The sequence below is a fragment of the Fukomys damarensis genome, unplaced genomic scaffold, assembly GCF_012274545.1.
Source record: "Fukomys damarensis isolate Sample0158 unplaced genomic scaffold, DMR_v1.0_HiC HiC_scaffold_28, whole genome shotgun sequence".
Taxonomy (NCBI): domain Eukaryota; kingdom Metazoa; phylum Chordata; class Mammalia; order Rodentia; family Bathyergidae; genus Fukomys; species Fukomys damarensis.
In genome coordinates this window covers 18366564-18382157 of record NW_022900940.1, presented here as the reverse complement: position 1 = coordinate 18382157, position 15594 = coordinate 18366564, and the positions used below count along the sequence as shown (strand labels likewise).

At 40.4% G+C, this 15594-nt stretch overlaps 1 protein-coding gene across 1 annotated transcript in view; it reads right to left on the bottom strand.

Annotated features, from left to right (window-relative positions):
• Dclk3 (doublecortin like kinase 3) overlaps window positions 1-15594 on the bottom strand; it is a 96945-nt gene that overhangs the window by 22347 nt on the left and 59004 nt on the right. The gene's annotated exons all lie outside the window — the stretch shown is intronic.

Genomic DNA, 15594 nt, shown 5'->3' with positions numbered 1-15594 from the left:
AGAGTTTTGTGAAGAATAAAATAAGAAAGTAATTACAGTGCACTTAACAGAGTGCCTCACACATAGTAAGGACACACACAGTAATTGCCAGTTATCAGTACTGTACTTATAATCTTAACATCTATTTTTATTATAATTTCATTTAATTAGTGACATAATTTATTCATAAAGTTGAAATCTATTGTGCACAGCTTCACCTGGCATCTGAAGAACAGATAGACCAACGAAATACAGTGAGCATTCCTCTCTTGCCTTAGAGGTTGGCATAATAAAGGTGAAGGTTGTTTCAATCTAAATACAGATTGGATTTTTTTAACTTTCTTATTAAAAATAAAGAAAGGGTTGGGAGTGCAGCTCAGAATGTTTAGCAGGTGCAATACCTTTCACTGAAGAAAAAAAATAAAGTAACCAAGGTTTGATTAAAGTTGAATGTTTAGAGCTTAAGTGATGAGAATGTGCATGAATAAAACAAGACTTTGCATTTCCTGATCAACTGTACCAGCCATAATTAAGTAGTTCAGCTTCTCCAATTTCTATCTAAGTCAGGAAAGAAAATCTGAAAAAAAATACAATGTGTAACTCAGCTAAACTATGAGCATGGGCTAAGAATTAGTAACCCTACATCTCTGTATGCCAGACCCTGCACACAGGAATCTGAAATTTATGCTTCTGACAAAAAAGGTAAAAGTAATTATTTATAGGTGTATTTGAATTGACTGTAGCAGTAACTCCAATTTTCCCAAGATGGGCAGTTTGGCCCAGCATAACCACACAGAATGTGCTGTTTTGTTTTCTTTTGTTTTAAAGTATAATGTACAATCTGTTCTGAGAAGATTTCCATCTAGACACAGGTGTCAAGGTCAGATGACAAGGTAGTGGCTGGTACTGATCTTCCCACATGCCACAAATTTATGAGCTTACCAACCATGTTTACAGCTGAAAGATTTATTTATGGATATCTGCTATCTTTTTTCTTCTCACAATCTCTCAAACTGCTCTATCTCCACTTTTGTCTGAGGCAGCTGAGGTAGGGAGAGACACCTGCAGCAGTGATCCTGGTTTGCTTTTCCTGCATCGAGGAATTGAGGAACGGTGCCATGCAAGACGACTCAGACACGTGTTTGCCAAAGGCTGTTCTTCTCACTCATTCTCTTTCTGGTGCTTCATAGAGCTTAGCATCCTTGATGCACATTTGTCAAACTAAGCAAATGAGGTCTTAATCATTTTCTCTGAGAAGATATGGTATAGGAATAAAAAAAATAAGATATCTTAGCCAATAACTCAGACTAAAGCTTTTCTAAACTGAGGTGAGGAAAGATACGGAGACCCAGGGATCAACAGTTGATTGAGGCCAGAGGAAGGAAACCCCAGTAGGAAAACTTGGAAGCATCAAAAGACAGATCAGATAAAGTACCAGATAAAGTATCAGATAAAGGAGAATGAGTGACCAAGAATGCTCAGAAGACAGGAGTTGAGTTGAGCCTTCAACATTAGATGAGGTGGAGAGGCCTCCCTAGCAGAGGGAACAAGGAGACACAGTATGGGGCTGGACAGTCTGTCCACATGGCTACAGAGGTGATCAAAAATGAAGGTAAAACTCAAGGTGGAGCAAAAGACGCTGGTAACATGAAAATATGACCAGACAGTCATTTACATAGTAACTGGTAGATGATATAAGCCTAGAAGGGAATATTATAAGAGAGAAGAAAATAATAGCTCTGAAGAAGCTGTGAGAATCTAAACTCTGAGCTCTACCTTCCAAATCCACAGCCCCTCATAAAGAATCATCCTGTATTCTAGAAGAAGAAAGAGTAGCAGGATTCTCAGGGGATAATCAGGAAGACAAAGCATTCAGTGAATACATTAAGCCTGCTGCAATATTATACACAGAACAAGGTGCAGGAAGGTTCCACCGAAAGGTCTTGAATGGGATTTCAGGGAGGTATAAAGCAGTATACAGATGGGCCTTGAATACTGTACGGTGATTTAGGAGGAAGACGCAAGCCATAATGAGACCAGAGCCTCAAAATTCCAAACACTGGAGCTGTTGAGTCTGGATGTTGTGATGACTGATTTGGCTCAGTGGTGCCAGGGTTGGGATGGGAGAAAGAGGAGATGTGCTCTCAGGATGACTAAGCCAGTTTCAGAAGACTGCACCTCAAAATTTGTCCTGGCCTCTCATGGTTAGAACAACCTGTAGCACCACATGGCTTAACCAAAGCAAGGCCCCATAAGAGGAACTCTCATCTCAGGGTAAAGAAAAAAATAATATAAAGACAGAACAGAACAGCCTCTGCCACACCAGTATCAGGCATAGTCAATCCACTGCATTTAAACCTCCTTGGTCTTAGCAAGAGTAAGAATTCAGTCCCTCACCTCCACCAGCATAACTGAGACTAACAGAAATGCCATTGTCAATTCCAAGTGCATAAAACCACTAGGAAAACGAAACTTTTGTATGACCAGTTTTTAATCTCTCTTTTACATTCCCCATCCTCCTTTAAAATTCCTATTGTACAGCAAAGTTTGCTGCTTTATAAGTAAGAGAAAAATAATGAAACCCCAAATGCCAGGTTCATAGGCAGGGAAAGCAAACATGATGAAGAGGGAAAACACAGCACATTCCATGGGGCATGGGCTTAGTCCCCGGGAATATTCTCATCCCCAGGACTACTGCATACTGGGTACTTTTCAGGCTGACCATAGTGGCATTATACTGGTGTCCATCCCAATCAACCTAACTAGAGAGCCAAAGACCAACTGTATCTATTCACCTCCAACAACTGTGCTTGCAAAATCAATGAAATGGAGCCATATGAAATTACCAGTAGTTCTATAATGTGACTAAAGCAAAAATTACATGTAGCTTAGAGCTGGGGATTTAGCCCAGTGGCAGCACACCTGCCTAGCAAGTGCAAGGTCCTAAGTTTGATCCCTAATACCAAAAAACAAATTACATATGGATCATTCTAATATAATCTAGTATAATAACCCATATTTTGTCTCTCCATCAGCAGTAAATCATTTAAGAAACTGTAGAAGGTACAGATAGCAAAATGTAAGCATCCCAATCCCCAGTCCTTAACCACCAAGCAAAAAGCTTCTGAGAAAGCCACAAAGGTAAAACATGCTCTTATAATATCTTTTCTCTTCTTACAGCAATATAGCTTGGTCTCTACTTGACAATACTGCTTCTTTTGGTTCATACACCCCCAATACAAAAGGTTTATAGGGCTTTTCTGCAGGACCAAACTACCCCACATGTAGAAAAGAATAAGTAATGCTTCTGTGAAGCCCCTCTTCTGTTCTACAGTCCCTCCTTATCACCACCAAGGGCAAACCCAAACTCCTCACTGCGCTATGTGAGGCCCTCCACAACCTAGTGGCTAACATCCATTCGGATCTCATTCCACGTCGCCTCTCACCCCCCAAGTCTCACCTGCAGTCTACATCTACCACCACACCTGACTTTACCTTGATAGTTCACATTCGTAGCTCCCTCCTCTGAGGCACTAGTCATTTGTTAAACCAAGATTTAGCACAAATGCTTGCGACCTGGAGCCTAGAACATGTGTACAAAACATCTTGTTTCCCCCACTACACAACTCAGCTAATTGCTCCTTCATCTTAGCAGGTCTAAATATTTTCCCTCCTAAAAGAACTGCAAGGTTCCCCCAAAGGCAGAAACTAATCCATTATGCAAATGCCCCTGCTTTATCTTTTTTTTAATCAATTTTATTGGTACATTTAAGGTATACAATATAATGACATTCACCAGTGGACATTTGCACCTTTACATAATCCATCTTGGTTCTTATTTTTTTCCCTATTCCCTTGCTCTCCCTCAACCCCTCCACCCCTCTCTACCTACAAAGACTTCATTTTCATTTTCTCTAATTAATTTCATTCCCTCCTTTCCTCTCCCCTACCCCTCCCACTTCCCCTTCCCCTTTGCCTCTTTTCTTCCTATTTCACATTATCTATTATACCTTTTAGTCCTTATTTACACTTTCAGTTTCTCACACTAGAGAAACTACTTGGTATTTACCCATGTGTGTCCTATTTATTTCACTTGAGTATTGCCTCAATGTGCATCCATTTAGCTATAAATGTCTTTAATTTCTCATTTTTTATGGCTCAGTAGTACTCCACTTTATTTTTTTTTTAAACCCACCTTTTCTTTATCGAGTTTCCAGTTAATGGACAAATGGGTTGCTTCCGTGTTTTAGCTATTACAAATTGTGCTGCTGTGAGCATGGGTGCACATATATCACTGTGGTATGATTCTTTTAATTCTTTGGGGAAGATAACCCTCAGAGGGATAGCTGGGTCAAATGGGACTTCCAATCCTAGTTCTTTGAGGTATCTCCATACTGATTTCCACAGCGGTTGCACCAGTCTCTACTCCCACAAGCCGTGGAGAAGGTTTCCTTTTTCCCCATAGCCCTGCAAACATTTGTCGTTGGTTGACTTCATTATAGCAGCCATTCACGGTTGCACCAGTCTGCACTCCCACAAGCCGTGGAGAAGGTTTCCTTTTTCCCCATAGCCCTGCAAACATTTGTCGTTGGTTGACTTCATTATAGCAGCCATTCTTTCTGGGGTGAGGTGGAATCTGAGCCTTGTTTTCATTTGCATCTCTCAAATGGCCGGTGAACAGACATTTCTCAGACAAGGAAGTAGAAATAGCAAAAAAACATATGAAAAAATGTTCAATATCCCCTGCTTTAACTTAATATGGAAAGTATGCCCTGAAGATTTGGAATCAAGTGCCTAACCCAAATTTGTGTTCCCAACACAAATACCTAGTCTCAGAGCTCCAGCTCTCACTGTCAGTGACTAAATACCATTACTTTCAACACCAACAGTCATCATACAACAGACCTCCTGCTGGATATGGTGGCGCACACCTGTAATCCCAGCAGTCAGGACACTGAGGCAGGAGGATCACCTCAATTTTGAGGCCAGTCTGGGCTACATAGTGAGTTTAAGGACAGCCTCCACTAAACAACAACAGTCTGTCTTGTTCTTGGATAGGCAGAAGCAAAATAGTGAAAATGGCCATATGATAATTTTAAGTGAAATAAATAGGACACACATGTTTAAGTATAAATATTGTGTTATTTCTCTTATGTGAGAAACTCAAGGAATAAATAAGGACTAAAATTAGAGGGTAGATCTGGGGAAGTAGAAAGAAAATGTTCAAATGGGAAGGGGAAGAAAGGAAGGGGGAGGAAGAAGAGAAAGAAACAAATAGGGATGAAAATTAAAAGGAATGGAAGGAAAGCAATAAATACAAAGTTTTGTAAATAGAGAGGGGAAGAAAGATTGAAGGGAAGGGAGGGAGATGGGCAAAAAAGAATTAAGATACAGTAAGATACAGGCCCAGGGTTTTGGCTCAGTGGTTCTGCCACCTGCCTTGTAAGCACAAGGGCACAAGTTCGATCCCTAGGACAAAAAAAAAAAAGAATTAAGATACATTAAGTACATGTACAAACTGTCTATGATGAATGTGATTGTTACGTAAGTTAAAATGTACCAATTTTAAAAATAAAAAATAAAAATATACTCAATGCACTTAATAAAAAAAAGGGCCTTCTAAGTAGATTAAATAAGTGAAGTGAAAAGAAAACATGATCACAGACATCCACGTTCCACAAGGAAATCTGCCAAAGTAGCATTTATAAAGAACAACTAATACAGGTATGGAAGAGCAGACTATTTCTTCTGAGTGTGAGAATGCTTCACTTAGAATTTTACAAAGAATGCTGAACACCTCACTTAAGTGCTGGCCCTACCGGGCTCTTATTAGCTATGTGTCCCTAAGAACATCATGCAATTCCTCGAACCTCTGTTTTATTGACTGCTAAATAGCATTAACATCTTGATCAAGCTGATGGTATCCAACACCCTTCTTGGTCTAAATTGGCACGCCAACTGTGCTTTTACCCCACTCAAAAAGAAACTAGGTCTTCCAACCGTGGGTTTCCCCAAAACTCACACACACCTCAAAGCCAAAGATAACACGATGAGAAATATGACTCAGGATGAATCTGTGCAGTGACTGAATTATGAGTGCTCGTTGGCCCTAGAAGGCTGTAACTCTGGTGTAGGGCAGTAAGCTCAGTTCCCGAAAGGCACAGCGGGCCACTTCTGCCATGAATGTGTTTGCCTCCCAGAAAATATGTGTCTTCTCTTCTGCCACAATTCAGATGAATTCAAATAACTTGATTCCACAATAATGGTCAGCTCCATGCTTTATTAGGCTGGAAAGTTTACCAAAGTGACTGGAAATCACATTAACCTAGGTGCCTGTCTAATCCATTATTATAATGCTTTCTAGTGATGTGACTAAGCTGCTAATCATTAAGTTCAAAATCAAGGAAAAAAACTAATTTTTGCATTGTCTTTTTAATCACAAAGGGAGTTTGCCTTTTTCTGGTCCTATAGTGACAACTTGGGTGTCTAATTAAAACACAAAGAAAAACTATGTCTGTGATCAGTATATCCTTCCATTCTCATCCTGGCTCCTGGAAAGCTATAATAATACATGTAAAAAAGAAAGAGGAGAATCACATACAAATTGTTATAATAGACACAGATAATATCTAAGTGTTCTTTAAGTATTTACAAACCCTATGTACTAAAAAAAATGGAAAGTGGTTAATTAAAATATTTAGTAACAGCCAATACAAAAATAATGAATGGAAAAGAAAGTTAATACATCTAAAAGAACACTATTAACCCTGTTCTTCCTAGCAGGGAATCTCCCCCTAAAATACTCTATTTCTTGGGGGATTTCCCCATTGGCCTCCATATGCAGTGCTGAGAGACTATTCACTCAGGAGGAGACAGAGAAAGACTATCTGCAACAATTTTCCCTTTCACTCAGTAATTGTTTTCCTGAGCATTTTCCAGAGGCTGTCTGGGAACAGACTCATTTTGTTCATATGCTGATATGAGGTAAGACAAACATTTGTGAACTTACATTTGATTATACAAACATCCCAAAGAGAGTTTTCTAAATGAATAAAACTTGGAATACAGCCTCTCATGAGCTATAAAAGATGCTACCATTTTGTAACGCAGAAGTCTAGCCAATGTCTGTATTGATCGAAGCTGGAGAATGAGGAAAAGGTAATAATATGAAAGTGCTGTGCTGTTTATTGGTGCTGTCATCGCTGATGACACTTCAAGCTCTAATTAATGTCATAACTATCTAACTTCCTTATCATCATTGCAAAACTGACTGAGATGTCAGAGACAGTAATTAAAAATATTTTTCCCACTCTTATCTCAGAAGTGCCCTTGTTCTGGGTCTATTTTGTTCTGCTGACCTACACATGCCGATATCCCTAGATGCCTCCTACCACAGGCACATAAACCTATATGGTCTCTGAATGAGGAATTTGTGCCAGTCCTTATTCTATCCTATCTAACATCACTAATACTTTTTTTCTAAGCTACTCCTGATTTGAAAATGGGCTTGACCACCAAAGACATTTTCAAATCACCATGATTTTCCTGTACTATGTCGGCACTTTGTAAGAGGGCTTGTTTTGCTTTGTTTGCAGTACTTTTACAGAGCTTTTACAGAGAACTACATCCCTAGCCCTTGTTTTATTTTCAGGTAGGATCTTGCTAAGTTACCAAGTTGCCCAGGCTGGGCTCAAACTTGGAATCCTCCAGCCTCAGTTCTGGGATTACAGGCATGTGCCACCACACCTGACTTATAAGAGTATTTTTAATTGAACATTCCTTTCCTCGATTTTAAGGGTCACCCTTGACACTCTTGATAATTTCTATCCTCCCTCCCTGGATTTTCCTACTCACCCTCATCTGATCTGATGTTGTTTATCCACTCACCACCATGCCATAGTGCCTCCTCCACTGGCTACGTTGTCTGAAAACCTCCACGCTCCATGAAAGCCAGACACACTTTCCTCTCTTCCCAGAGGTCTGAAGATATCAGCTAACATCCTAAAGACACCCTAGGGCAAGGAAGGTGTTAACTTTTCCCTGCTGCAGCAGACTATCTCCTTAATGTGTCCTGTAGATACGATTAGATTAGCAGCTCCTATTTTCTATGCTCTCTAACATGAGACTGCTGGAATGTTAATACAGACACAAACCATTCAAGAAGATTGCTCAAATGCAAGTCCTGACTCAGTCTATCTGGGGTGGGGTCTGAGATCTACATTTCTAAAAAAGTCCCAGGTGACACTGATGCAACTGATCCCTGGACCACAATTGAGCGGCAAGGATATAGTGAGAAATCCAGAGTCTTTTAGGAGCATGGTCATCTGTAAGTGATAACTTTCACAAAGTAAGTAATTTTTGATATATTATCAAAACATGGCACTAGCGGTACAGTGAAACAAAAAGTCCAGCCAGAGGTCTCTTTGCACAAGGTTTTAAGTACAGCAATTATATAAAAATGCCAGAGTGAGTGATCTAGAATTTAATTATTGTTGAGGGAAATCACTTTTTTCTCCTCTTAGGCTCAGTAGTTAGGGTCCTATAAAATAAACTGACAAGATAAAAAGGTTCATTTCATACACATATGGGGGGACACACTGAAATAAAGTGAAAATTTCAAAAAAGATAGTAAAAAAATCAGAGGTGTATGTACAATTTTATGAAAGGTTAATACATTTGTAGAGAAGTAACAAGACCCAGGCAAAGGGTTTGAGCTTCGAGGGAAAATAAAATGTAAATATACTGTATAGGAAAATTAAAAGAAATAAGGATTATTCAGTAAGGTTTACTCTGTAGATTCCTTTCTGGGTCATCTCCAGCTGATGGAGTCTAAAGTCCTATATAGTAATTAAGAGTTATTCTCTTCTTCCTGGTACAAGGTAGGCAAGAGGGTCAACGTCACAAAGCACAATTTATGTCCTGCATTACATAAACAGGGGTGGGTAAAGGGCTTTTTCTTTATCTGCTGGTTCTCAGCTACCTTCAGTTTAAAATAATCTGGCAGCAAAGTGACATATTTGGGGGTGACATCTTTTGACCCTCTTCACTACCCAAAGAGGATCAGCAATATCAGTTCACCTGGAACTTCACAGAAATGCAGAATTTCAGGCCCACATCAGACCTAACAGATCAGATTCTAGAGTTTAACAAAACCGCCACATTAGCTTAAGATGCACTGCTTGGGACTATCTCTTGCTTTGCCAAAGGTGATAGTGAGAACAAAATACGCAATTCTAATAGGAGAAATCCCTAAGCCCATAAAGTCCCGGGGCGCATAGTTCTCCAGAAGCTATCTGTGCCAGTTGCCAAATGGATAGACAAGGGATGGGTGAAAAGGGAAATTGCACAGGCAACTCTAGACCTCAGGAGAAGGTAACAGGCCCAAGAGGCAATGACATGAGGGTAGAACACAGCTCTTAATCCCAGAACAGCTAGTTTAAGTGCCTTCAGAGAACAGGGAGAAACGCAGACATGGAAAGAACTGTGAGGTGAGCAGGTATAGCCAGGTGACAACCAGGCACAGCAGAATGACCAGGTCGAGCTGGGTGAGAAGAGCAGCCACCACCTTCCCCAGCACAGGATAGGCCCCAGGAACCCTCTGCAGGAGACCAGGCCAGGAGGGGCCTTGGGAAAACAATGACAACATAAGGGCAGCACAGGGAGGGAACAGGAGTAACATATCCACTAGAGGATGAACCAGAGCCACGCTGTACCTGAGCCCAGGTGACATCTTCCCATTAGGGTTCTGAGGACACAGTGGGCAGAGGGCCTGTGTGAGCAGGTTGGACCAATGGGACTCAGCAAGCTGCACATTAATATTAACTTAGCCTCATTTGTTCCCAAAGCTGGGGAGGCCTAAGACAGGCCAGCAGCAAAGTAATAACCTTTATCTCCAAACATTATTTCTCCAGATGAACACTTTTCTTGCTTTCCAACCATTTTACCATGCACAGCCTCTTGTCTCCTATAAATACTGAAGCAGCTTGTCCTGCTCTCCTTTTCTGACAGGGATCCTTCACCTGTGGCTCTTTATACCAGCGTTTGGCAGCCTCTCCAACACCACCCACCATGTTCCTCCCACTGTCCTTCTCTAAGACACTCCAGGCTGGTTTGCTTTGACTGGAGCTCTCTCTGGGGATGACAGCCGATCTATCAGTCTCACCCCTGGGTTTAATGTTTCCTCCCACCACTCCCAGCTCATCCACGATTTCATCCCTGGGGCTTTGCCATCCACTCAGTAAAATTCCTGGGCCTGGATTTTTAATCCCTACAGACTGCAGCAAGAAGATTCACAGTTAGCTTGGTTTGGGTTGCATTTTGCTGCACAGGGAGGCTTTTTGGGGGTGTTCATCTAGAAAGACACACTAAAGTACACCCCACCTCAGGACCACTTTCCCTCTAGCTGCCTAGATGGTCGTGGGACTTTGGATTTTACTTTCCCCTGTCTTGTTACTGCAGCTCAAGGGCCTTCACCACACAACAGTCTCCACTGATCTGGGTCATACAGTGCCTCAAAACATGCGAGGTTTGACAGAGCTTCATCACAACCCATCTCTGTGAGTGAGGCTGCAGAAATTATTTGAAAAGCAAAACCCTCAACTTCCTTTTATCCAGACAGACTGAGCATATATATCTCATTTCTACATCTTCGTGAATCTTACATGGATGCGGAAATACTTGGAATATCTCTCTGAGTCCACACCTTAAGACCCTCTCCCTCATCATCAGATACATAACTGAAAGACAGGAGGAGACTTCTATCCATGACTGTATAGGACAGAGGAGGTAAACAGCCTATGGAGTCTTAAAACAGAGATTTTTTTTTTAATGAATTTGACTTCTTGACAAGACAACCTCCACAGGCAACATATAATTAAATAGTGAGCAAATAAAATAATTTTAAGAAGAAATACTTCCAAAGAGCGTAAAGCTTTCATTCATATTCAGGAAAAATAATACATTTGGAAAATGCTACAGTTGTTTATATAAAATCATAAGGAAATATCATGAATAACTGTATGCCAATAATAAAGTAAATTAAATAGATGAAGTACCTGAAAGACATATTGTCAAATTTTACTCAAGAAAAAATAAGTAACCTACATTGCTCTACTGTGCTATTTATCGGAGATTTTGGTACACCTAACCCAGGAAGAACTTCCTACAAATATTCAGTTCACAACTGTTCACGTGACCAAATGACTTGCTGACAAAAACTCTCACAAATTGCTTATGTTAAAACACTTTGTAAACAAAAGTAATGCCACAAATCCAATCTAAGGAAGACAAACATGTTAGATGCAAAGTCCGTGTGGGAACAAATATTTGTATACTGGAAGGGAGGAGGGGGTGAAGCGAGGTTGGGGACAAGGGGAAAAAATGAGAACCAAGACCTGTCATGTAAAGGTACAAGATCCCAATGATGAATGTAACTTACTATATACCTAAAATGTACCAATAAACTCAATTTAAAAAAATTTGTATACTGGAAGGGAGGAGGGGGTGAAGCGAGGTTGGGGACAAGGGGAAAAAATGAGAACCAAGACCTGTCATGTAAAGGTACAAGATCCCAATGATGAATGTAACTTACTATATACCTAAAATGTACCAATAAACTCAATTTAAAAAAATTTGTATACTGGAATTGAAAGGACATCTACTAGTAGACCAGCACCTCTAGCTGAGAAATGCAACCACAGACAACGGGAGGTAAGCAACTACCCAAAACCCACATAGCTAGGCAGTAAAAACTAAAACAATTCTTCTACAGATGCTTGAATCTTTTTCTGAACAATAACTCTGACAAGTGTAGGGGTGTCACTTATAACCATGGAATAAAGCAAAACTCATGGGGTCATCCAGACGAAATGGATCGGAACTCAGACTCATCACTGGGCATCAACATCTAAGTAAAGTGCCTCATTTAGCTCTGCCCCAGTTGTTAAGCCAGCCAGCAGCCCAACTGTGCAAAATATAGTCACTCAGTGTTCCTCCAGCCTGCAATAAACAGGTGAGCTTCTCCCTAATGCCCTCACAGATGGGATGATCTAAAAAAGGAACTCCCCAAAGCATATTAAGATTCCAAACAGAGAAGAATAATGTTGGCATAAAGTAGTTAAGTTGCAAACTTTTCTTCCATCTGGGAATTCAGATTGGGCTTGGTTTTCCTCTAATTTAAAATAAGAAAGGCATGGTGCTGACATCCTGATGCCAGCAGGAATCCGTCAGGCACATTACAGCTCTCCAGCAGCAGAAGACCCAATACCTACACTGAGTATCAAAGCCAAGAGGCCTTCGCCACAGCTTTGCTGGGAAAGCACCTGGAAGTCCTCATTGCCATGGAAGCCTTCATGGCCACCACCAACCCAGCCACCCAGATGCTGCAAAGACGGTGACAAGATGACTGCCATGAGATCGCTAACACATGCTGAGCACTCAGTACATTATGGTTAAACAAGACTGACAGCATTTCTATCAAGGCAAGACTGCTCCTCTGCTGAGAAGCCAACCTCAACGAATGGAAACTGACAGAGTTCCTTCAAAAAAGCCCAACTGCTGCATCCAAGCCATTTGAAAGCAATATATATGAAGGTTTTAACCAAATATGTTGCCTTCTGAGCCATGCTGGGGGTAAACCTTGGCAGCTGTGGTCTTCTCCAGCAGTTCTCCTGAGCTTTTTCAGGATCCTTTGCAAGACTCTCTTGGCATTTGCCCAAAACATACACAGTTTACAAGGACAGAGTCTACTAAATAAATGGGTGTTTATGGCAAGATTCTCAACACACAGAATTAGTTCCAGCCATCTGTAGACTAGACATGTATAGGTTTTACAAGAAAGAACTCAATAAATCCATGGCATTGATATTGAAAACAGTCTCTCAGTTGAGTCTGTAATCATCCAGATGTGCTGGGTAATCAAAGCAATTATGTATTCAAGGCTTTTCACCTGTTTCTGCCCCTAAACTTATCTAAAGCTACACAAGCATCAACTTTCTACAGGTCCAACACACTGTTGTGGATGGTCTAGTGGGTGCCCACTCAGGTCCAGGAAGGTGCCCCAGAACCAGCTCTTACATGTGTTGGCTGTTAAAGGCCCATCACTTAACAATTTTCCCAAGAGAATTGTCTACCTTACTTGGAACGTTACACATCCAATTCTGCTTTCAAAGGGTAGCCTGTAATCAATGACTGACTGATTGACTGAAGGCAGGAAAAATCACAAAAGCCCTGCCCCATCCAACGTGGAACAATTCCATGATGCAGTGCATGTACCAGAGTTCCCCAGGGCGCTGGCTGAGACCTAACACCAGCTGAGACCACATCCTCTCAGCTCCATGCCCTGCTCACCTCCCCTCCCAACTTCCTTCTCTCTCTCCTCAGAACTATCCCCCCAATAATCACATGCACAACCATCTGCATCTCAGGTTCCGATTCAACACCCACACTGATGCTCAAAATTACAAAAGGTCTTTAAATTGAAAGGTCTCTATATTTAAAAATAAGCATTGACTATTTTGTGATACTTTCAGGATTCACAAGTAGAAGGCATTCCTTCTGTTTCATTTTTTTAAGCAATTAATTACCAAGAGGTGCCTGGAGTGTCTTCAAACTATTTTTGTCACATACCTCCTTCCTTCCTTTGTTCAGATCTTCCAGAGATCATCACTCCCCAGGATGCTTTCTCTGAGGAACTAAGATCACCTCCAACCTCACTTGCCAGTCCTGCTTTTGCCCATAGCATTGTGCACTACTGATGTTAGCATACTTAGGGGCAGATGCTTGACTGTCTCCTCAGCCCTCCAGCTCTGCACTAATGCCACAGCCACCAGCTACATGTTGCTATCTTCATTTCGTTCCAGTTCATTAAAATTCCCATGCCTTCCACAGTGGCATGTGGTAGACACTCAATAAAACATATGCATGAATGAGTGAAGAGTTCATGGTGATCATTAGCGATTTCCCCGTATCTAATTTTGTACCACTTACACTAAAAGCTCTTGCTACTTCTCAAGAGTAGGAAAAGAACTGGAAGAACATTTAAGAAAAAATTCCTAAGATATGACTATTACTGGCTGCATGTTTAGCGGATGATAGTTAATTGTACGTTAAAAAAACACAATGCCAGTCTCCAGATGGAGACAGCTAGCTAGCCAGAAACTGTTGAAAGTTTCCGATAGTTACTCAAGGCAGTGTGGAAAATACAAAACTTTCCTATTTTCCCCGAGATGAGCAGACATTTAAAGCCCGACTTCTCCTTCCAATAAAATGTTTTTAAATGCTTCATGTATTTTTTTTCTTTGTTAACATGCTTACTTAAGGCTATTTAAAAGCCACATGAAATGCTGGGGACAACAAGAGACAGCAGTCCATCTCCTAAGCCACCCCTCTCCACCTCAACATAACACTCTTACTTTCCTAAAAAAATAGCTCAACAAAGACACCTGCTTCATACTCAAGGTGGAGAGAAGAGCAAGTAACTAAACATAGAGAGAACCAGGCAGCCACTGCTCTCTTTGCTTTGTAAGGTAGACAAAGCATTTCAGAAAAAAGCAAAAGCAAACATTCCTGGGAAAGTGGGAACCCTAGGGTTTACTAACTGGTTCTCAGATTCTTTATTGGTTCCCCTTTTCTTCTTATTGAGAGTATGGACACCCATTTTCCTTTCATGCTACAGAATATCTTTGGAAAACAAGAGCTTCAAAACCAGTAAAACATTTTCAGGTAGAGAGCCTTTTAGAAAATAATCATGAACTTGGACTTCTAAGTTAATATAATGACATTAATTAAAAGGCTTCAGTAGTCCACGCACCAAACACTTAGACCCCTCAACCCAAGAGCTTCGTCATAAATCAGATTACTGGGGAGGTCTACAATACTTGGACATTACTTGACCCCCAAATCCCATAACTAAAAAGAAGCTCAAATCTAGTACATTTGTTTTTGGTTTTTTTTCTTTTTATTGAGTTTATTGGTACAATCTAGGTATACAATACAGTTACATTCAACAACTAAAAAGAAGCTCAAATCTAGTACATTTGTTTTTGGTTTTTTTTTTTCTTTTTATTGAGTTTATTGGTACAATCTAGGTATACAATACAGTTACATTCATCATTGGGATTCTGTACCTTTACATAATAGGTCTTGATTCTCATTTTTTCCCCTTGTCCCTTCCTTCCCTTCACCCCCTCCTCCCCTCCCCATTTACAAACACTTTATTTCCATTTTTTCATTTTCTCATATTTTTTCCTCTCCCTTATTACCTTTCCCCCACCCTTCCCACTTTCCCTACACCTTTAGCCCTTTACTTCCTATTTCACATTATTAATTATCTCATTAGGATCCTGTGTACTATTATACTTTTTCACACCAAAGAAACTATTCGGGATTTCAGTTAAAGAAATCTCTGTATGAACATTAAAAATAGGGAATCCTAAAATAAAACTAAAAAGGAAAGTAAAAGAGAAAAGGCAATGATGTAACATTAAAATAATCCTTAATTCTGGAGATGAAAATGGTCCCTGAACATATTTAAATTGCTTCTCGCTCTTATAGTCTTATCTTATTCTTTTTTTCATTATTTAGAGAATACTTTATTAGTTTCTGTAATCAAACCCA